Source organism: Rattus norvegicus, chromosome X (assembly GCF_021556685.1).
Source record: "Rattus norvegicus strain SHRSP/BbbUtx chromosome X, alternate assembly SHRSP_T2T, whole genome shotgun sequence".
Lineage (NCBI taxonomy): Eukaryota > Metazoa > Chordata > Mammalia > Rodentia > Muridae > Rattus > Rattus norvegicus.
The window spans coordinates 142,779,124-142,803,285 of record NC_141554.1 but is presented as its reverse complement, the minus strand read 5'-3'; the positions used below and the strand labels follow the sequence as shown (position 1 = coordinate 142,803,285).

General features: G+C 44.1%; 1 protein-coding gene across 2 annotated transcripts in view; it reads right to left on the bottom strand.

The window, feature by feature from the left end:
- Positions 1 to 22,058, bottom strand: part of Zfp75d (zinc finger protein 75D) — a 56,646-nt gene extending 34,588 nt beyond the window's left edge. Inside the window, exon 1 of one of the 2 annotated variants that reach the window (XM_087600793.1) lies at positions 21,805 to 22,058. The gene's annotated coding sequence lies outside the window, so the exon portion shown is untranslated. Of the gene's footprint in view, positions 1 to 17,755; positions 17,966 to 21,804 lie in introns of those variants that run through there. The other variant, XM_087600797.1, reaches the window with a different exon arrangement.
- Between the last annotated feature and the right edge of the window lie 2,104 nt (positions 22,059 to 24,162).

Genomic DNA, 24,162 nt, shown 5'->3' with positions numbered 1-24,162 from the left:
GGAGAGGAAGCCAGGGTGCTACCATAGCCTCTGCTTCAGTACCTGTCTCCATGGTACAGTTCTGATTCAGGTCCTGTCCTGACTTCCCTAGCTAATGCAGTTTAGACAGTTAGAGTTGTAAACACAAGCAATCTCCTCCTCTTTTAGTTTTGGCCCCGGTATTTATGACATTGAAAGAAAGACAGCATTTAACTCTCTCACTGAAGCCCTCTTCCTGCACTTAACATATTGGTTACAAATCATTTTGTTGAGAACTCTTATGAACGGCAGTTAATTTCAATTGTTGCCCTATGAATTTGGAATACATCTTTGATTTTGTTAATGAATCATATCAAATCAAATGGTTTCCCTTCAATCTAGAGAGTAAATGGTGATAGAAAAAGAGTTCTATAGTAGATGTCTTTGAAAAATGAACTAATGATCGTGTTACCACAGTAGTAAGGGGAAAGCAGTGTCAGACTCAGAGACAGAGTCTGAGTGAGGGTCAGAGTCAGGGGCAGGAACAAAGTAACATTCAGAATCAGAGTCAGAGGTAGAGTCAGGGTGAGAATGAGAGTCAGAGACCGAGTCCGAGTGAGGGTCAGACTCAGGATTAGGGTCAGGGTCAGTGTCAGTGTCAGCAGCAGATTTAGATTCACAGTCAAATCGGAGGCAGAGGTAAAGTCAGAGTCAGAGACAGAGACAGAGGCATAGGGAGCACAGAGAATTCAAAACCACACTGAGATGTATAATTGAGGCTTTGTTAGACAATTCATTTATTTATGATACATTAGTACACCGTGGCTGTCTTCAGACACACCAGAAGGGGCATCGGATCTCATTTCAGATGGTTTGAGGAACCATGTGGTTGGTGGTATTTGAACTCAGTACCTCTGGACGAGCAGTCAGTGCTCTTCAACACTAAGCCATGTCTCCAACCCTGAGGCTTTATCTTTAGAAACCCTCAATTTCTCAAGGGTCCTGTGTATTTCCTGTCCCACTATTCTCAAGTCTGTCATTATTACAATTTACTAGTCTTTGCAGGTAATAACTTCATATTAGGAATTGATTATTCATGTATTCATCATCATGTTAGTTTTATACTTTTGTTTATAAATTCAGATAGGGCTCCTTGGAATATTATTAGCTCTCCTGGTATGTGCTCTATAGAACTGGCTGACCTGAAACTCAGAGATCAACCTGCCTCAGCTCAGTGAGTGCTGGCCTTAAAGAATGTAGCACCATTGGCTGGCTGCTTGGAGTAATTCGATGACTTCCTACATTCCTTCATATAATTTACTCTCTTAAAATGTGACAAAAAGAAGGTCCAGCACTTGAGTTCATGCTTTAACCAAAACACGAGGGGATGAAAATAATAGGATCGCTTTTGTCTTCATAGACACCGTGATCTACCACATAGTCACATGGAGGGAACAAGGACTATTCAGTAGAATCTTCGGAATGAGAGGATCGTTCAAGTCTTTAAGCCTGTGCTCAATTAAACTCTTATAGGCAAACACACACACACACAGACACAGACACACACACACAAACACACACACACATACACATCACTTGCAGAAAAATTTATGTCTCTTTAAAATGTCTTTTGTTGAGAATGGCAAGTTGTCTCAGGGACTAAAGGAGCAGACAAATTCCCCTCATGACTTGATTCACATCCCTGGGACTCACAGGATCTCAGAGGTGGCTCAGAGTCTAAGAGCATGCACTACCACTTCAGAGGACCATGGTTCGATCCTGACACTTTACATGCTGTCGGACTGACTTCTGTTCAAAAATACAGTGCCACAGGAACAGTCATGTCTCCTGCTCTCCAAAGAACCAGACAAATTATAACACACATACAGGCAGGCAGGCAAGCATACAAGAATCAAGGGAAAACACTCATACTTTGAAAATGAATAAAACCAATCATTTTTCAAATGGAGGAAAGCAGGGACAAAGGCCTTCAGGTGGGCGAGACAAACTGCTACCCCAGGAAACCAATTTTGGAAAGTGGGTTGGCGTCCACATGAAAAAGTCGCAACTTGGGTAGGACCTAACACACTGAGAAGACATGGTGCACTTAAAGGGGGGATTGGGTTCTAATTCACAGGAGGAAATCCCCCTAGTAGCAAGGAAACCAAAAGCAGCAGCAAAACCAACAAGAACAAAACAACAACACCATACCCAAAATAACCCCAAATTCCTGTTATGTACTCATGTGAAGGATTTTTTGAAAAATGGCTTATTGGTTCTGGAGATTTGGCTCAGCCCTTATGAGCATTGTCAGCTCCTCAGGTAGCCTAGACTTCCACTTGAAACAACACCATACAAAGCTTACATCTCCTTCTACAGCAATGACCATTGGGATACGATGTCTCGGCTCCCCTACACTCCCTATTCAAAATACCCATACCACACAGAGAATTCAAAATGAGCTAAATCTCTCCAAAATGTCTCACGAATCATGCATTAGGTCCACTACCCCAGCGCTCTCACGGTCAGCTTCATGGTGGTCAATGGTTTACAAGTGCTAGCTTGTTCATCTGCACTTCTATTCCCTATGTAGACTCCTTGCTAAGATCCTGGCCCCTCCACAGATTCCTTGCAAAGCCGTCAGAGACTTCTAAGTGTCAGACAGGACCAACGTTCCAGCTGTGTGCCTATGCAAGTTGCACTGCTGGGTAGAGTGCTTTGAGCAGCCTTCTCCACGAACAAACCCATAAAAATGTTCTCGATATTCTCTTCCATGACAATACTGTCCACCTATGAAAAGTAGCAAAGCAGCCCTTCTTTTCCTAATGTCTGAATGTCCATGCAGATTAAGACGTTTATGTATGGTCTCCGAAGACTCTCCATGAGTGTTTGAGGCATCCATTGCTTACCCGGTGTCCAAACTTGTTGCAAATCTAGAGGCCAATATGGTGTCCGGTTAAAGTTCTACTGACCAGCCGCTAGCAGCTCCTCCCTCGTCTCTCTAAGGGAAGGAAATAGAAGCAACCTGAAAGGCATCTGATCTGCTCCTGGTCACACCACGGAAAATAGGCCTACCTAGGAATCTTTCGCATCCCAGGGGTTGCTTCTGCGCTAGGAGTCTTTTCCCCTGTAGCTATTTCCGCCAATCAAAGATTCGGACTGCAAAAGCCCGGAAACGAGTTCCTCAGTTCCTTGTGCTAAGTCCCTCCTCCCCGAGCTGACTATGCCTAGGGTGTAGGGACAGGATCTATTTCTGCGGTTTTTTGCGAGGGCACACACAGTGATCACAGTCTCCTATTCTACCTTGCCCATAAGATTAAGACTCTTACTCTCCACTTCATTCATTATAGTTTACAACCTGTGAAGCAGGGGGATGGTTCTGTGTGTACCCGTGAATTTGCATGGAAACTTGAGATGTGCAATACCTGCACTGTCCAGAAGAGGGCAGAGCAGCGTAAGGCACCAGAATGCAGGCAGAGACAGCCACAGTGTAGTTGTTGCAAATCGAATTCCTGTCCTCAGTGAAAGAACCAAGCCTTTGCAAGAGACAAGTCACCTCTGCATCTGCCGGATCTCCTCTGACAGTCAGGTGAACAACATATTTAATCTCTGGGTTCTGGAGACGAGAAGACCTGCTGGAAGCCATAGGATCCATTAAAATGGTTCCTGGCCTATGGGACATGGACCTTAAGAAATCCTGCTGCTTCTAACATTTACCTTGTCTAGTCGTCGACCTGAGGCTTATCTGATAGATTCTTGTTGTGGATCAGTTAAACCGTGGCTCCTCCTGCTAGAAACCCATGGTCAATAGGGCCAATACATTTGGACCAATCTTAGCACTGGTCAGGGTTGGGTACATGACTGTTTTATGATTTTCAGTAGTGTAGTTCCGTCCCGGATAGAACTCCCCATAGATCACAGATTTCCCTCTCAGGTTTTTCTCTGTCTCTTTGAACTGTTTTTGTCTTTGATTTATTTTGTGTTCTGTCAGTCACCTGCAAGCTTTCATCTATAGTTATCTCCTCTGGACCTGTTGAGAAACATTGCATTTCTACTACCTTCTTCAGACAGGAACAAATGTGGAACTGCAGGCCTGCATGGCTCAGTGCGGAAGAGCACTGGCTGCTCTTGCAGAGGATCCTGAGTTCAATTCCCAGAGCCCACCCTGGATCACACAGCCACCTGGAATTCCTACTTCAGGGGATCTGTAGTAACCTTCTGACCTCTAGAGGATTTAGACACAGACAACAGACACCTTCTTTAGGGGAAAACACTCATAGAGTAGAAATAATGAAAAGTATACATTGTACAACCTGTCAGGTAGAACTTGAGATCCAAATGGTCACACACATTATCAGTGGCAGACTTCAGTATATTTATGTAGGTCAACTTTCTGACATACTTTGTCCTTTTTTCTTTTTCATTCTTTGCTGTTTATTTCCCCCACATTCAGGTGACCTGGAGGAGATTAAGCCAGTATTCTAACTTATTTCTTTTTCAGTTCATATCTCCATGTTCCCCTTCTGATTCAGGTCCTAACCTGACTGCCTTAGCTGATGCGATTTAGAAAGTGTGAGTTGTCAATTTAAAAAAAAAAAAAAGCTCTTTTTCTCCACTAGTAGTTTTGGCCTTGGTATTTATCCCACTGAAACCAAGACAGGATTTAACTCTCACACTAATGCCATCTTCCTGTAGTTAACATATAGGTTACAAATCATTCTTTTGAGAACACTGGAGTCACTGATGAACTACAGTTAAGTTTCAATTGTTGCCCGATGACTTTGGAATACATCCTTGATTCGATTGATGACTCAAAGTAATTAAAATGGTTGCCCTACAATTTAGAGAGAAAACAAGTGGTGATATAAAAAGAATTCTACAGTAGATAGGTTGAAAACTGAAATAATCTGCATGTTAACCCTTCACTAATAGAAACTTAGTGTCAGAGTCAGAATAAGGGTCAGGATCAGGTCACCGTAAGGGGCAGAGTGAAAGTGAGTGTGAGAGTGACAGGCAGGGTCAGGGTCAGGTACAGGGTCTGGGTCAGGGTCAGGTTCAGGTTCATGGTCAGGGTCAGGGCAGGATCAGGGTCAGGGTCAGGGTCAGGGGACCTGACAGTGGCAGGGGCAGAGTGTAAGTGACTGTGAGAGTGAGTATGTGAGGCAGGTTCAGGGTCAGAATTAGGGTCAAGGTCAGGTCAGGGTCAGGCTCAGGGTCAGGAGCAGGATCAGGGTCAGGGACAGGGTCAGATGCAGAGACAGAGGCAGATAGAGCAAGGAGAATTCCAAGCACCACTGAGATGTATAATTTTGCCTTGTAAAAAATTATTACTTCTGATATACAAGTACACTGTAGCTGTCTTCAGAAGACGCATCAGATCTTTTGACAGATGGTTGTGAGCCACCATGTGGTTTCTGAGATTTGAACTCAGAACCTCTTTGATAGCAGTCAATGCTCTTACCCACTAAGCCATGTCGCCAGCCCCGGAGGATTTCACTTTATAGATCATCATTTTCTCAAACTTCTGTCTATTTCCTGTCCCACTATCCACAGGGTTTGCAATATTACAGTTTGGTATTATCTTACAGTAAGATTTTCATATTAGGTAATTATTATGACTGAAATTTCTTGTGAAAGTAATTCCTTTATTCATTCATTAATTATTTGTTTAAAAATTATTGTTTTTAGTTTCAGATAGGGCTCCTTGGAATATTCCTGGTTCTCCTGATAAGTGCTCTATAGTCCAGGCTGACCTGTAACTCAGATTTCAACTTGCCTCAGCCCAGTAAATGCTGGCATTAAAGTATGTCCCACGATTGGCTGGCTGCTACGAATTAATTAGATGACTGCTTACATTTGTTTTTATGATTTGCTGTCTTAAAATGTTAGAAAAAGAAGGCCCAGGACAGCATTTCATGTTTTAACTGCAAGACGTGGGGATCAATAGGATCTCCGTTGTCCTTATAGGCACCCTCAAATAAAAGTCAGGTCCAGAGAAAAAGGGCTACTTAGTACAGTATTTGGAAAGAAAGTATCTTTCAAGTTTTTCGCATTGTGCTCCATTAAATTATTATAGACAAATGAACACACACAGAACACACACAGACACACACTCACAGACACACACACACATACACACACACATACACACACACAAACATGCCACCGCACACACACGCACACATGCACTCACACACCAGCAAGCATGTAGAAAACACTTGCAGAAAAATTTACATATTTTTAAAATGTCTTCTCTTTAGCTGGCAAGTTGTCTCAGGGACTAAAGGAGCAGACAAATTCCCCTCATGACTTGATTCACATCCCTGGGACTCACAGGATCTCAGAGGTGGCTCAGAGTCTACGTGCATGCACTACCACTTCAGAGGACCATGGATTATTCTTACACCCCACATGCCCTCATACTGACTCCTCTTCAAAAGTACAGTGCCACAGGAAGAGGGATGTATTCTGGCTCCAAGGATCACGAAAAATTATAACATGCATACATGCATGGAAACGTAAAAAAATCCAGGTAAATCACTCATCCTTGAAGCATTCTGGGGGTTGGGGATTTAGCTCAGTGGTAGAGTGCTTGCCTAGGAAGAGCAAGGCCCTGGGTTCGGTCCCCAGCCCCAAAAAAAGACACCCCCACAAAAAAAGAAAATTAGACATTGCACTACCTGAGGACCCACCTATACCTCTCTTGGGCATATACCCAAAAGATGCCCCAACATATAAAAAAGACACGTGCTCCACTAAGTTCATAGCAGCCTTATTTATAATAGCCACAAGCTGGAAAAAACCCAGATGCCTTCAACAGAGGAATGGATACAGAAAATGTGGTACATCTACACAATGGAATATTACTCAGCTATCAAAAACAATGACTTTATGAAAATCATAGGCAAATGCATGGAACTGGAAAATATCATCCTGAGTGAGCTAACCCAATCACAGAAAGACATACATGGTATGCACTCATTGATGAGTGGCTATTAGCCCAAATGCTTGAATTACCCTAGATGCATAGAACACATGAAACTCAAGACGGATGATCAAAATGTGAATGCTTCACTCCTTCTTTAAAAGGGGAACAAGAATACACTTGGCAGGGAATAGAGAGGCAAAGATTGAAACAGAGACAGAAGGAACACCCATTCAGAGCCTGCCCCACATGTGGCCCATACATATACAGCCACCCAATTACACAAGATGGATGAAGCAAAGAAGTGCAGGCAGACAGGAGCCGGATGTAGATCTCTCCTGAGAGACACAGCCAGAATACAGCAATTACGGAGGCGAATGCCAGCAGCAAACCACTGAACTGAGAATAGGACCCATGTTGAAGGAATCAGAGAAAGAACTGGAAGAGCTTGAAGGGGCTCGAGACCCCATATGAACAACAATGCCAAGCAACCAGAGCTTCCAGGGACTAAGCCACTAATAAAGACTATACATGGACTGACCCTGGTCTCTGACCTCCTAGGTAGCAATGAATGTCCTAGTAAGATCACCAGTGGAAGGGGAAGCCCTTGGTCCTGCTAAGACTGAACACCCAGTGATCGTGATTGTTGCGGGAGGGCGTTAATGGGGGGAGGATGGGGAAGGGAACACCCATAAAAGGGGAGGGGGAGGGGCTAGGGGATGTTGGCCCGGAAACCAGGAAAGGGAATAACACTCAAAATGTAAATAAGAAATACTTAAGTTAATAAAAAGAATAATTAAAAAACCTCAAACTTGGAACATGAATAAAACCAATCATTGTCAAAATGTAAGAAAGGAAGGAAAGGGGTCTTGCGATGTGGGAGCAGGGCAGAATGACCAGGAAACTGGCTGTATAGAATGTCGTGACTTCCTCCTCATAACGAGCAAGTTGAGTAGTTCCTAAAACACAGAGAAGATATGTTGCCCTAAGGGACTCTGCTCCCCCACACTGCTTATTACATGTACCCATACAGCACAGAGAATTCAAAAGGAGCTAAATCTCTCCAAAATGTCTCTCAAATCATGCATTAGGTGTTGTGCCCCGGCGCTCTCAGGGTCAGCTTCATGGTAAACAATTGTTTATATGCACAAGCTTTCCCTGGGCACTTCTACTCCCTACCTAGACTCCTTGCGAAGATCCTGTCCCCTGCAAGTATTCCCTGCGAAGGCATGAGCGACTTCTAAGTTACAGACGGCACCAAAATTCCAGCTGTGTGCCTATGCAAGTTGTACTGCTGGGGTAGAGCGCGGTCACGAGCCCTTCGTCACCTGCAAAGCCCCACAAAGGCTCTCAAAGATTCTCATCCATGACCGTACACCCCACCTATGAAAAGTAGCAAACAGCCATGCTTTCACAAATGTCTGAATGTCATTGCAGACTAAGAAGTTCCAAAGTTCTCACTCCACAAGTGTTTGAGCAATCCATTCCTTACCCAGTATCCAAACTTGTTGCAAATCTACATGCCAATATGGTGTGCGGTTAATGTCCTACTCACCAGCCGCTAGCAGCTCCTCTCTCGTCTCTCTCTAAGGGAAGGAAATAGAAGCAACCTGCAAAGGCAGCTCGTCTGCTCCTGGTAACACCACGGAGAATTTGCCTACCTAGGAGTCTTTGGCATCCCAGGGGTTGCTTTTGTGCTCGGAGTACTTTCCCCTGAAGATGTGTCCACCAAGCAAAAAGTCTGTCTTGCAAAGCCCAGCAAGCAGTTCCTCGTGCAAAGTCCCTCCTCCCCGTGCTGTCCATGCTTATGGGGGCGGGGAGCAGGCTCTATTTCCGCGGTTTTCTGTGAGGTCGCACAAGGCGATCCCACTCTCCTATTCTACTTTTCCAGGAAGAGGGAGAGTCTTAGTCTACGCTTCATTCACTTTACTTTAAGATACGTGAAGGTGGCTATAGTTGGGTGTGTACATGTGTGTTTGCATGGAGACTTCGTGTAAGCAGTACCTGGATGGTCCAGAAGAGGGCGCAGCAGCGTTTGGCTCCGGAATGCAGGCAGTGAGAGCCACCATATACCTGCTAGGAATCGAATCCCTGTCCTCAGTGAAACAAACAAGACTCTGCAAGATATAAGTCACTGGCGCAGCTGCCGGACATAATCTGATAGTCACTTGAAGAACGTATTTAAGGGCCGGATTCTGGTGCCAAGCTGACCTGCTGAAAATAATGGAATTCCTTATAATGAATTCTGGTCAATGGGCAATGGACCTTAAGGAATCCTGCTGCTTCTAACCTATACCCTGTCCAGTTGTCGAACTGAGGCTTATCTGAAAGCTTGCTGCTGTGAATCTGTAAAATGGTGGCCCTTTCTGGCTAGAAGCCCATGTCGAATAAGGCAAATACAATTGGACCAATCTTTTTCATTTTCAGAGCTGAGGACCGAACCCAGGGCCTTCCGCTTGCTAGGCAAGTGCTCTACCACTTAGCTGAATCCTCAATCCCAATTGGACCAATCTTAGCACTGGTTAAAGTGAGGTACCTGCCTGGTTTATGCTTCTCCGTACAGCGATCATTCGGACAGTAGTACAGTCCTGGGGAGACCTCCCTTAGATCACCACCAAACTTCCTTTTCTGCTTCTTCTCTTTCTCATTCTTTGATCCTGTTATTTTTGGCCTGGTGTTTTCTGTTCTTTTCTTTTCTTTCTTTCCCTGTATTCCCTTGCATGCATTAATCTAAGCTATAATAAACCGTGACCTAATAAGAAACTTTCTAACGAACACCCTTCATAAGACATGAAAAGACATGGAGCTGCAGACGTGTTTGGCTAAGAGGGTAAGAGCACTGGCTGCTCTTGCAGAGGAACCGGGGTTCAATTCCCAGGGCTCACTCTGTATCACACAGCCACCTCTAAATCCTACTGTGGGGGTTCTGACGCTAGCTTCTGACCTCCACGGCTGCAGACCCAGCCAACAAACACATTCTTGAAGGTACAAACATACCTACAATCCAAATGATGAAAAGTATACATTTTACAGAGTACCAGGTACAACTTCACATCCAAATAATCACAGACATTATCAGGGGCAGACCTCAAAATATTGATGTAGGTCAACCTGTTTGATATATTTTGTCCTTACTTCTTTTTCATACTTTGCTGTTTATTTACCCCGCATTTGTGTGACTTGGAGGAGAGGAAGCCAGGGTGCTACCATAGCCTCTGCTTCAGTTCCTGTCTCCATGGTACAGTTCTGATTCAGGTCCTGTCCTGACTTCCCTAGCTGATGCAGTTTAGACAGTTAGAGTTGTAAACACAAGCAATCTCCTCCTCTTGTAGTTTTGGCCCTGGTATTTATGACATTGAAAGAAAGACAGCATTTAACTCTCTCACTGAAGACCTCTTCCTGCTCTTAACGTATTGGATACAAATCATTTTGTTGAGAACTCTTATGAACGGCAGTTAATTTCAATTGTTGCCCTATGAAGTTGGAATACATCTTTGATTTTGTTAATGACTCATATTAAATTAAATGGTTTCCCTTCAATGTAGAGAGTAAATGGTGATAGAAAAAGAGTTCTATAGTAGATGTCTTTGAAATCTGAACTAATGATCGTGTTACCACAGTAGTAAGGGGAAAACAGTGTCAGACTCAGAGACAGAGTCTGAGTGAGGGTCAGAGTCAGGGGCAGGAACAAAGTAACATTCAGAATCAGAGTCAGAGATAGAGTCAGGGTGAGAGTGAGTGTCAGAGACCGAGTCTGAGTGAGGGTCAGAGTCAGGATTAGGGTCAGTAGTGTCAGTGTCCGCAGCAGATTTAGATTCACAGTCAAATCAGAGGCAGAGGTAAAGTCAGAGTCAGAGACAGAGTCAGAGGCATAGGGAGCACAGAGAATTCAAAACCACACTGAGATGTATAATTGAGGCTTTGTTAGACAATTCATTAATTTATGATACATTAGTACACTGTGGCTGTCTTCAGACACACCAGAAGGGGCATCGGATCTCATTTCAGATGGTAGTGAGGAACCATGTGGTTGGTGCTATTTGAACTCAGTACCTCTGGACGAGCAGTCAGTGCTCTTCAGCACTAAGCCATGTCTTAGATGCTTTATCTTTAGAAACCCTCAATTTCTCAAGGGTCCTGTGTATTTCCTGTCCCACTACGCACAAGTCTGGCTTGATTACACTTTGACAGTCTTTGCAGGTAAGATTTTCATATTAGGAATTGAGTATGACAGTAATTTCTTGTGAAAGAAATTCATTTATTCATCATGTTATTTTGATACTTTTGTTTATAAATTCAGGTAGGGCTCCTTGGAATATTATTAGTTCTCCTGGTACGTGCTCTATAGAACAGGCTGACCTGGAACTCAGAGATCAACCTGCCTCAGCTCAGTGAGTGCTGGACTTAAAGAATGTAGCACCATTGGCTGGCTGCTTCGAATTAATTCGAAGACTACCTTCGTTCCTTCATATAACTTACTCTCCTAAAATGTGCCAAAAAGAAGGCCCAGCACATTAGTTCATGCTTTAACCCCAAGACGAGGGGATGAAAATAAGAGGATCGCTTTTGTCTCCATAGACACCCTGATCTACTACATAGTCATGGAGGGAACAAGGGCTATTTAGTAGAATCTTCGGAAACAGAGGATCATTCAAGTCTTTAAGCCTGTGCTCAATTAAACTATTATAGACAAACACACACGCACATACACACACACAAACAGACACACACACACACACACACACACACACATCACTTGCAGAAAAAAATTACGTCTCCTTAAAGTGTCTTCTGTTGAGAATGGCAAGTTGTCTCAGGGACTAAAGGAGCAGACAAATAACCCTCATGACTTGATTTACATCCCTGGGACTCACAGGATCTCAGAGGTGGCTCAGAGTCTAAGTGCATGCACTTCCACTTCCGAGGACCATAGTTCGATCCTGACACTTTACATGCTGTCGAACTGACTCTATTCAAAAATACAGTGTCACAGGAACAGTCATGTATCCTGGTCTCCAAAGAACCAGACAAATTATAACACACATACAGGCAGGCAGGCAAGCATACAAGAATCAAGGGAAAACACTCATACTTGGAAAATGAATAAAACCAATCATTTTTCAAATGGAGGAAAGCCTGCTACCCCAGGGAACCAATTATGGAAAGTGGGTTGGCGTCCACATGAAAAAGTAGCAATCTGAGTAGGACCTAACACACTGAGAAGACATGGTGTCCTTAAAGAGGACGTTGGGTTCTAAGTCAAAGGAGGAAATTGGTCGAGTAGCAAGGTAAGCAGCAGCAGCAGCAGCAGCAAAATAAGAACAACAACAACAACAAAAAAACAACAACAACACCATACCAAAATAACTCCAAATTCCTTCACGTAGTCATGTGAAGGATTTTTTTAAATGGCTTATTGGTTCTGGAGATTTGGCTCAGCCCTTATGAGCATTGTAAGCTCCTCGGGGAGCACAGACTTCCACTTGAAACAACACCATACAAAGCTTACATCTCCTTCTACAGCAATGACCATTGGGATACGATGTCTCGGCTCCCCTACACTCCCTATTCAAAATACCCATACCACACAGAGAATTCAAAAGGAGCTAAATCTCTCCAAAATGTCTCACAAATCATGCATTAAGTCCAGTACCCCAGCGCTCTCACGGTCAGCTTCATGGTGGTCAATGGTTTACAAGTGCTAGCTTGTTCATGTGCACTTCTATTCCCTATGTAGACTCCTTGCTAAGATCCTGGCCCCTCCACAGATTCCTTGCAAAGCCGTCAGAGACTTCTAAGTGTCAGACAGGACCAACGTTCCAGCTGTGTGCCTATGCAAGTTGCACTGCTGGGTAGAGTGCTTTGAGCAGCCTTCTCCACGAACAAACCCATAAAAATGTTCTCGATATTCTCTTCCATGACAATACTGTCCACCTATGAAAAGTAGCAAAGCAGCCCTTCTTTTCCTAATGTCTGAATGTCCATGCAGATTAAGACGTTTATGTATGGTCTCCGAAGACTCTCCACGAGTGTTTGAGGCATCCATTGCTTACCCGGTGTCCAAACTTGTTGCAAATCTAGAGGCCAATATGGTGTCCGGTTAAAGTTCTACTGACCAGCCGCTAGCAGCTCCTCCCTCGTCTCTCTAAGGGAAGGAAATAGAAGCAACCTGAAAGGCATCTGATCTGCTCCTGGTCACACCACGGAAAATAGGCCTACCTAGGAATCTTTCGCATCCCAGGGGTTGCTTCTGCGCTAGGAGTCTTTTCCCCTGTAGCTATTTCCGCCAATCAAAGATTCGGACTGCAAAAGCCCGGAAACGAGTTCCTCAGTTCCTTGTGCTAAGTCCCTCCTCCCCGAGCTGACTATGCCTAGGGTGTAGGGACAGGATCTATTTCTGCGGTTTTTTGCGAGGGCACACACAGTGATCACAGTCTCCTATTCTACCTTGCCCATAAGATTAAGACTCTTACTCTCCACTTCATTCATTATAGTTTACAACCTGTGAAGCAGGGGGATGGTTCTGTGTGTACCCGTGAATTTGCATGGAAACTTGAGATGTGCAATACCTGCACTGTCCAGAAGAGGGCAGAGCAGCGTAAGGCACCAGAATGCAGGCAGAGACAGCCACAGTGTAGTTGTTGCAAATCGAATTCCTGTCCTCAGTGAAAGAACCAAGCCTTTGCAAGAGACAAGTCACCTCTGCATCTGCCGGATCTCCTCTGACAGTCAGGTGAACAACATATTTAATCTCTGGGTTCTGGAGACGAGAAGACCTGCTGGAAGCCATAGGATCCATTAAAATGGTTCCTGGCCTATGGGACATGGACCTTAAGAAATCCTGCTGCTTCTAACATTTACCTTGTCTAGTCGTCGACCTGAGGCTTATCTGATAGATTCTTGTTGTGGATCAGTTAAACCGTGGCTCCTCCTGCTAGAAACCCATGGTCAATAGGGCCAATACATTTGGACCAATCTTAGCACTGGTCAGGGTTGGGTACATGACTGTTTTATGATTTTCAGTAGTGTAGTTCCGTCCCGGATAGAACTCCCCATAGATCACAGATTTCCCTCTCAGGTTTTTCTCTGTCTCTTTGAACTGTTTTTGTCTTTGATTTATTTTGTGTTCTGTCAGTCACCTGCAAGCTTTCATCTATAGTTATCTCCTCTGGACCTGTTGAGAAACATTGCATTTCTACTACCTTCTTCAGACAGGAACAAATGTGGAACTGCAGGCCTGCATGGCTCAGTGCGGAAGAGCACTGGCTGCTCTTGCAGAGGATCCTGAGTTCAATTCCCAGAGCCCACCCTGGATCACACAGCCACCTGGAATTCCTACTTCAGGGGATCTGTAGTAACCTTCTGACCTCTAGAGGATTTAGACACAGACAACAGACACCTTCTTTAGGGGAAAACACTCATAGAGTAGAAATAATGAAAAGTATACATTGTACAACCTGTCAGGTAGAACTTGAGATCCAAATGGTCACACACATTATCAGTGGCAGACTTCAGTATATTTATGTAGGTCAACTTTCTGACATACTTTGTCCTTTTTTCTTTTTCATTCTTTGCTGTTTATTTCCCCCACATTCAGGTGACCTGGAGGAGATTAAGCCAGTATTCTAACTTATTTCTTTTTCAGTTCATATCTCCATGTTCCCCTTCTGATTCAGGTCCTAACCTGACTGCCTTAGCTGATGCGATTTAGAAAGTGTGAGTTGTCAATTTAAAAAAAAAAAAAAGCTCTTTTTCTCCACTAGTAGTTTTGGCCTTGGTATTTATCCCACTGAAACCAAGACAGGATTTAACTCTCACACTAATGCCATCTTCCTGTAGTTAACATATAGGTTACAAATCATTCTTTTGAGAACACTGGAGTCACTGATGAACTACAGTTAAGTTTCAATTGTTGCCCGATGACTTTGGAATACATCCTTGATTCGATTGATGACTCAAAGTAATTAAAATGGTTGCCCTACAATTTAGAGAGAAAACAAGTGGTGATATAAAAAGAATTCTACAGTAGATAGGTTGAAAACTGAAATAATCTGCATGTTAACCCTTCACTAATAGAAACTTAGTGTCAGAGTCAGAATAAGGGTCAGGATCAGGTCACCGTAAGGGGCAGAGTGAAAGTGAGTGTGAGAGTGACAGGCAGGGTCAGGGTCAGGTACAGGGTCTGGGTCAGGGTCAGGTTCAGGTTCATGGTCAGGGTCAGGGCAGGATCAGGGTCAGGGTCAGGGTCAGGGGACCTGACAGTGGCAGGGGCAGAGTGTAAGTGACTGTGAGAGTGAGTATGTGAGGCAGGTTCAGGGTCAGAATTAGGGTCAAGGTCAGGTCAGGGTCAGGCTCAGGGTCAGGAGCAGGATCAGGGTCAGGGACAGGGTCAGATGCAGAGACAGAGGCAGATAGAGCAAGGAGAATTCCAAGCACCACTGAGATGTATAATTTTGCCTTGTAAAAAATTATTACTTCTGATATACAAGTACACTGTAGCTGTCTTCAGAAGACGCATCAGATCTTTTGACAGATGGTTGTGAGCCACCATGTGGTTTCTGAGATTTGAACTCAGAACCTCTTTGATAGCAGTCAATGCTCTTACCCACTAAGCCATGTCGCCAGCCCCGGAGGATTTCACTTTATAGATCATCATTTTCTCAAACTTCTGTCTATTTCCTGTCCCACTATCCACAGGGTTTGCAATATTACAGTTTGGTATTATCTTACAGTAAGATTTTCATATTAGGTAATTATTATGACTGAAATTTCTTGTGAAAGTAATTCCTTTATTCATTCATTAATTATTTGTTTAAAAATTATTGTTTTTAGTTTCAGATAGGGCTCCTTGGAATATTCCTGGTTCTCCTGATAAGTGCTCTATAGTCCAGGCTGACCTGTAACTCAGATTTCAACTTGCCTCAGCCCAGTAAATGCTGGCATTAAAGTATGTCCCACGATTGGCTGGCTGCTACGAATTAATTAGATGACTGCTTACATTTGTTTTTATGATTTGCTGTCTTAAAATGTTAGAAAAAGAAGGCCCAGGACAGCATTTCATGTTTTAACTGCAAGACGTGGGGATCAATAGGATCTCCGTTGTCCTTATAGGCACCCTCAAATAAAAGTCAGGTCCAGAGAAAAAGGGCTACTTAGTACAGTATTTGGAAAGAAAGTATCTTTCAAGTTTTTCGCATTGTGCTCCATTAAATTATTATAGACAAATGAACACACACAGAACACACACAGACACACACTCACAGACACACACACACACACACACACACATACACACACACACACACACACCACCACACACACACACACACAGGCACTCACACACTCAGACAAGCAAGTATGAAAACACTTGCAGAAAAATTTACATCTTTTTAAAATGTCTTCTGTTGAGCTGGCAAGTTGTCTCAGGGACTAAAGGAGCAGACAAATTCCCCTCATGACTTGATTCACATCCCTGGGACTCAGAGGATCTCAGAGGTGGCTCAGAGTCTACGAACATGCACTACCACTTCAGAGGACCATGGTTATTCTTACACCCCACATGCCCTCATACTGACTTCTCTTCAAAAGTACAGTGCCACAGGAAGAGGGATGTATTCTGGCTCCAAGGATCACGAAAAATGTAACATGACTACATGCATGGAAACGTAAAAAAATCCAGGTAAAACCCTCATACTTGGAACATGAATAAAACCAATCATTGTCAAAATGGAAGAAAGGAAGAAAAGGGGTCTTGCGATGTGGGAGCAGGGCAGAATGCCAGGAAACTGGCTGAATAGAATGTCGTGACTTCCTCCTCATAACGAGCAAGTTGAGTAGGTCCTAAAACACAGAGAAGATATGTTGCCCTAAGGGACTCTGCTCCCCCACACTGCCTATTATATGTACCCATACTGCACAGAGAATTCAAAAGGAGCTAAATCTCTCCAAAATGTCTCAAATCATGCATTAGGTGTTGTGCCCCGCTCTCTCAGGGTCAGCTTCATGGTAATCAATGGTTTATATGCACTAGCTTTCCCTGGGCACTTCTACTCCCTACCTAGACTCCTTGCGAAGATCCTGGCCCGGCAAGGATTCCCTGCGAAGGCATAGCGACTCCGAAGTCTCAGACGGCACCAAAATTCCAGCTGTGTGCCTATGCAAGTTGCACTGCTGGGGTAGAGCGCGGTCACGAGCCCTTCTCACCAGCAAAGCCCCACATCTCAAAGATTCTCATCCATGACCGTACACCCCACCTATGAAAAGTAGAAAACAGCCATGCTTTCACAAATGTCTGAATGTCACTGCAGACTAAGAAGTTCCAAAGTTCTCACTCCACAAGTGTTTGAGCAATCCATTCCTTACCCAGTATCCAAACTTGTTGCAAATCTACATGCCAATATGGTGTCCGGTTAACGTCCAACTCACCAGCCGCTAGCAGCTACTCTCTCGTCTCTCTCTAAGGGAAGGAAATAGAAGCAACCTGCAAAGGCAGCTCGTCTGCTCCTGTAACACCACGGAGAATTTGCCTACCTAGGAGTCTTTGGCATCCCAGGGGTTGCTTTTGTGCTCGGAGTACTTTCCCCTGAAGATGTGTCCACCAAGCAAAAAGTCTGTCTTGCAAAGCCCAGCAAGCAGTTCCTCGTGCAAAGCCCTCCTCCCCGTGCTGTCCATGCTTATGGGGGCGGGGAGCAGGCTCTATTTCCGCGGTTTTCTGTGAGGTCGCACAAGGCGATCCCACTCTCCTATTCTACTTTTCCAGGAAGAGGGAGAGTCTTAGTCTACGCTTCATTCACTTTACTTTAAGATACGTGAAGGTGGCTATAGTTGGGTGTGTACATGTGTGTTTGCATGGAGACTTCGTGTAAGCAGTACCTGGATGGTCCAGAAGAGGGCGCAGCAGCGTTTGGCTCCGGAATGCAGGCAGTGAGAGCCACCATATACCTGCTAGGAATCGAATCCCTGTCCTCAGTGAAACAAACAAGACTCTGCAAGATATAAGTCACTGGCGCAGCTGCCGGACATAATCTGATAGTCACTTGAAGAACGTATTTAAGGGCCGGATTCTGGTGCCAAGCTGACCTGCTGAAAATAATGGAATTCCTTATAATGAATTCTGGTCAATGGGCAATGGACCTTAAGGAATCCTGCTGCTTCTAACCTATACCCTGTCCAGTTGTCGAACTGAGGCTTATCTGAAAGCTTGCTGCTGTGAATCTGTAAAATGGTGGCCCTTTCTGGCTAGAAGCCCATGTCGAATAAGGCAAATACAATTGGACCAATCTTTTTCATTTTCAGAGCTGAGGACCGAACCCAGGGCCTTCCGCTTGCTAGGCAAGTGCTCTACCACTTAGCTGAATCCTCAATCCCAATTGGACCAATCTTAGCACTGGTTAAAGTGAGGTACCTGCCTGGTTTATGCTTCTCCGTACAGCGATCATTCGGACAGTAGTACAGTCCTGGGGAGACCTCCCTTAGATCACCACCAAACTTCCTTTTCTGCTTCTTCTCTTTCTCATTCTTTGATCCTGTTATTTTTGGCCTGGTGTTTTCTGTTCTTTTCTTTTCTTTCTTTCCCTGTATTCCCTTGCATGCATTAATCTAAGCTATAATAAACCGTGACCTAATAAGAAACTTTCTAACGAACACCCTTCATAAGACATGAAAAGACATGGAGCTGCAGACGTGTTTGGCTAAGAGGGTAAGAGCACTGGCTGCTCTTGCAGAGGAACCGGGGTTCAATTCCCAGGGCTCACTCTGTATCACACAGCCACCTCTAAATCCTACTGTGGGGGTTCTGACGCTAGCTTCTGACCTCCACGGCTGCAGACCCAGCCAACAAACACATTCTTGAAGGTACAAACATACCTACAATCCAAATGATGAAAAGTATACATTTTACAGAGTACCAGGTACAACTTCACATCCAAATAATCACAGACATTATCAGGGGCAGACCTCAAAATATTGATGTAGGTCAACCTGTTTGATATATTTTGTCCTTACTTCTTTTTCATACTTTGCTGTTTATTTACCCCGCATTTGTGTGACTTGGAGGAGAGGAAGCCAGGGTGCTACCATAGCCTCTGCTTCAGTTCCTGTCTCCATGGTACAGTTCTGATTCAGGTCCTGTCCTGACTTCCCTAGCTGATGCAGTTTAGACAGTTAGAGTTGTAAACACAAGCAATCTCCTCCTCTTGTAGTTTTGGCCCTGGTATTTATGACATTGAAAGAAAGACAGCATTTAACTCTCTCACTGAAGACCTCTTCCTGCTCTTAACGTATTGGATACAAATCATTTTGTTGAGAACTCTTATGAACGGCAGTTAATTTCAATTGTTGCCCTATGAAGTTGGAATACATCTTTGATTTTGTTAATGACTCATATTAAATTAAATGGTTTCCCTTCAATGTAGAGAGTAAATGGTGATAGAAAAAGAGTTCTATAGTAGATGTCTTTGAAATCTGAACTAATGATCGTGTTACCACAGTAGTAAGGGGAAAACAGTGTCAGACTCAGAGACAGAGTCTGAGTGAGGGTCAGAGTCAGGGGCAGGAACAAAGTAACATTCAGAATCAGAGTCAGAGATAGAGTCAGGGTGAGAGTGAGTGTCAGAGACCGAGTCTGAGTGAGGGTCAGAGTCAGGATTAGGGTCAGTAGTGTCAGTGTCCGCAGCAGATTTAGATTCACAGTCAAATCAGAGGCAGAGGTAAAGTCAGAGTCAGAGACAGAGTCAGAGGCATAGGGAGCACAGAGAATTCAAAACCACACTGAGATGTATAATTGAGGCTTTGTTAGACAATTCATTAATTTATGATACATTAGTACACTGTGGCTGTCTTCAGACACACCAGAAGGGGCATCGGATCTCATTTCAGATGGTAGTGAGGAACCATGTGGTTGGTGCTATTTGAACTCAGTACCTCTGGACGAGCAGTCAGTGCTCTTCAGCACTAAGCCATGTCTTAGATGCTTTATCTTTAGAAACCCTCAATTTCTCAAGGGTCCTGTGTATTTCCTGTCCCACTACGCACAAGTCTGGCTTGATTACACTTTGACAGTCTTTGCAGGTAAGATTTTCATATTAGGAATTGAGTATGACAGTAATTTCTTGTGAAAGAAATTCATTTATTCATCATGTTATTTTGATACTTTTGTTTATAAATTCAGGTAGGGCTCCTTGGAATATTATTAGTTCTCCTGGTACGTGCTCTATAGAACAGGCTGACCTGGAACTCAGAGATCAACCTGCCTCAGCTCAGTGAGTGCTGGACTTAAAGAATGTAGCACCATTGGCTGGCTGCTTCGAATTAATTCGAAGACTACCTTCGTTCCTTCATATAACTTACTCTCCTAAAATGTGCCAAAAAGAAGGCCCAGCACATTAGTTCATGCTTTAACCCCAAGACGAGGGGATGAAAATAAGAGGATCGCTTTTGTCTCCATAGACACCCTGATCTACTACATAGTCATGGAGGGAACAAGGGCTATTTAGTAGAATCTTCGGAAACAGAGGATCATTCAAGTCTTTAAGCCTGTGCTCAATTAAACTATTATAGACAAACACACACGCACATACACACACACAAACAGACACACACACACACACACACACACACACATCACTTGCAGAAAAAAATTACGTCTCCTTAAAGTGTCTTCTGTTGAGAATGGCAAGTTGTCTCAGGGACTAAAGGAGCAGACAAATAACCCTCATGACTTGATTTACATCCCTGGGACTCACAGGATCTCAGAGGTGGCTCAGAGTCTAAGTGCATGCACTTCCACTTCCGAGGACCATAGTTCGATCCTGACACTTTACATGCTGTCGAACTGACTCTATTCAAAAATACAGTGTCACAGGAACAGTCATGTATCCTGGTCTCCAAAGAACCAGACAAATTATAACACACATACAGGCAGGCAGGCAAGCATACAAGAATCAAGGGAAAACACTCATACTTGGAAAATGAATAAAACCAATCATTTTTCAAATGGAGGAAAGCCTGCTACCCCAGGGAACCAATTATGGAAAGTGGGTTGGCGTCCACATGAAAAAGTAGCAATCTGAGTAGGACCTAACACACTGAGAAGACATGGTGTCCTTAAAGAGGACGTTGGGTTCTAAGTCAAAGGAGGAAATTGGTCGAGTAGCAAGGTAAGCAGCAGCAGCAGCAGCAGCAAAATAAGAACAACAACAACAACAAAAAAACAACAACAACACCATACCAAAATAACTCCAAATTCCTTCACGTAGTCATGTGAAGGATTTTTTTAAATGGCTTATTGGTTCTGGAGATTTGGCTCAGCCCTTATGAGCATTGTAAGCTCCTCGGGGAGCACAGACTTCCACTTGAAACAACACCATACAAAGCTTACATCTCCTTCTACAGCAATGACCATTGGGATACGATGTCTCGGCTCCCCTACACTCCCTATTCAAAATACCCATACCACACAGAGAATTCAAAAGGAGCTAAATCTCTCCAAAATGTCTCACAAATCATGCATTAAGTCCAGTACCCCAGCGCTCTCACGGTCAGCTTCATGGTGGTCAATGGTTTACAAGTGCTAGCTTGTTCATGTGCACTTCTATTCCCTATGTAGACTCCTTGCTAAGATCCTGGCCCCTCCACAGATTCCTTGCAAAGCCGTCAGAGACTTCTAAGTGTCAGACAGGACCAACGTTCCAGCTGTGTGCCTATGCAAGTTGCACTGCTGGGTAGAGTGCTTTGAGCAGCCTTCTCCACGAACAAACCCATAAAAATGTTCTCGATATTCTCTTCCATGACAATACTGTCCACCTATGAAAAGTAGCAAAGCAGCCCTTCTTTTCCTAATGTCTGAATGTCCATGCAGATTAAGACGTTTATGTATGGTCTCCGAAGACTCTCCACGAGTGTTTGAGGCATCCATTGCTTACCCGGTGTCCAAACTTGTTGCAAATCTAGAGGCCAATATGGTGTCCGGTTAAAGTTCTACTGACCAGCCGCTAGCAGCTCCTCCCTCGTCTCTCTAAGGGAAGGAAATAGAAGCAACCTGAAAGGCATCTGATCTGCTCCTGGTCACACCACGGAAAATAGGCCTACCTAGGAATCTTTCGCATCCCAGGGGTTGCTTCTGCGCTAGGAGTCTTTTCCCCTGTAGCTATTTCCGCCAATCAAAGATTCGGACTGCAAAAGCCCGGAAACGAGTTCCTCAGTTCCTTGTGCTAAGTCCCTCCTCCCCGAGCTGACTATGCCTAGGGTGTAGGGACAGGATCTATTTCTGCGGTTTTTTGCGAGGGCACACACAGTGATCACAGTCTCCTATTCTACCTTGCCCATAAGATTAAGACTCTTACTCTCCACTTCATTCATTATAGTTTACAACCTGTGAAGCAGGGGGATGGTTCTGTGTGTACCCGTGAATTTGCATGGAAACTTGAGATGTGCAATACCTGCACTGTCCAGAAGAGGGCAGAGCAGCGTAAGGCACCAGAATGCAGGCAGAGACAGCCACAGTGTAGTTGTTGCAAATCGAATTCCTGTCCTCAGTGAAAGAACCAAGCCTTTGCAAGAGACAAGTCACCTCTGCATCTGCCGGATCTCCTCTGACAGTCAGGTGAACAACATATTTAATCTCTGGGTTCTGGAGACGAGAAGACCTGCTGGAAGCCATAGGATCCATTAAAATGGTTCCTGGCCTATGGGACATGGACCTTAAGAAATCCTGCTGCTTCTAACATTTACCTTGTCTAGTCGTCGACCTGAGGCTTATCTGATAGATTCTTGTTGTGGATCAGTTAAACCGTGGCTCCTCCTGCTAGAAACCCATGGTCAATAGGGCCAATACATTTGGACCAATCTTAGCACTGGTCAGGGTTGGGTACATGACTGTTTTATGATTTTCAGTAGTGTAGTTCCGTCCCGGATAGAACTCCCCATAGATCACAGATTTCCCTCTCAGGTTTTTCTCTGTCTCTTTGAACTGTTTTTGTCTTTGATTTATTTTGTGTTCTGTCAGTCACCTGCAAGCTTTCATCTATAGTTATCTCCTCTGGACCTGTTGAGAAACATTGCATTTCTACTACCTTCTTCAGACAGGAACAAATGTGGAACTGCAGGCCTGCATGGCTCAGTGCGGAAGAGCACTGGCTGCTCTTGCAGAGGATCCTGAGTTCAATTCCCAGAGCCCACCCTGGATCACACAGCCACCTGGAATTCCTACTTCAGGGGATCTGTAGTAACCTTCTGACCTCTAGAGGATTTAGACACAGACAACAGACACCTTCTTTAGGGGAAAACACTCATAGAGTAGAAATAATGAAAAGTATACATTGTACAACCTGTCAGGTAGAACTTGAGATCCAAATGGTCACACACATTATCAGTGGCAGACTTCAGTATATTTATGTAGGTCAACTTTCTGACATACTTTGTCCTTTTTTCTTTTTCATTCTTTGCTGTTTATTTCCCCCACATTCAGGTGACCTGGAGGAGATTAAGCCAGTATTCTAACTTATTTCTTTTTCAGTTCATATCTCCATGTTCCCCTTCTGATTCAGGTCCTAACCTGACTGCCTTAGCTGATGCGATTTAGAAAGTGTGAGTTGTCAATTTAAAAAAAAAAAAAAGCTCTTTTTCTCCACTAGTAGTTTTGGCCTTGGTATTTATCCCACTGAAACCAAGACAGGATTTAACTCTCACACTAATGCCATCTTCCTGTAGTTAACATATAGGTTACAAATCATTCTTTTGAGAACACTGGAGTCACTGATGAACTACAGTTAAGTTTCAATTGTTGCCCGATGACTTTGGAATACATCCTTGATTCGATTGATGACTCAAAGTAATTAAAATGGTTGCCCTACAATTTAGAGAGAAAACAAGTGGTGATATAAAAAGAATTCTACAGTAGATAGGTTGAAAACTGAAATAATCTGCATGTTAACCCTTCACTAATAGAAACTTAGTGTCAGAGTCAGAATAAGGGTCAGGATCAGGTCACCGTAAGGGGCAGAGTGAAAGTGAGTGTGAGAGTGACAGGCAGGGTCAGGGTCAGGTACAGGGTCTGGGTCAGGGTCAGGTTCAGGTTCATGGTCAGGGTCAGGGCAGGATCAGGGTCAGGGTCAGGGTCAGGGGACCTGACAGTGGCAGGGGCAGAGTGTAAGTGACTGTGAGAGTGAGTATGTGAGGCAGGTTCAGGGTCAGAATTAGGGTCAAGGTCAGGTCAGGGTCAGGCTCAGGGTCAGGAGCAGGATCAGGGTCAGGGACAGGGTCAGATGCAGAGACAGAGGCAG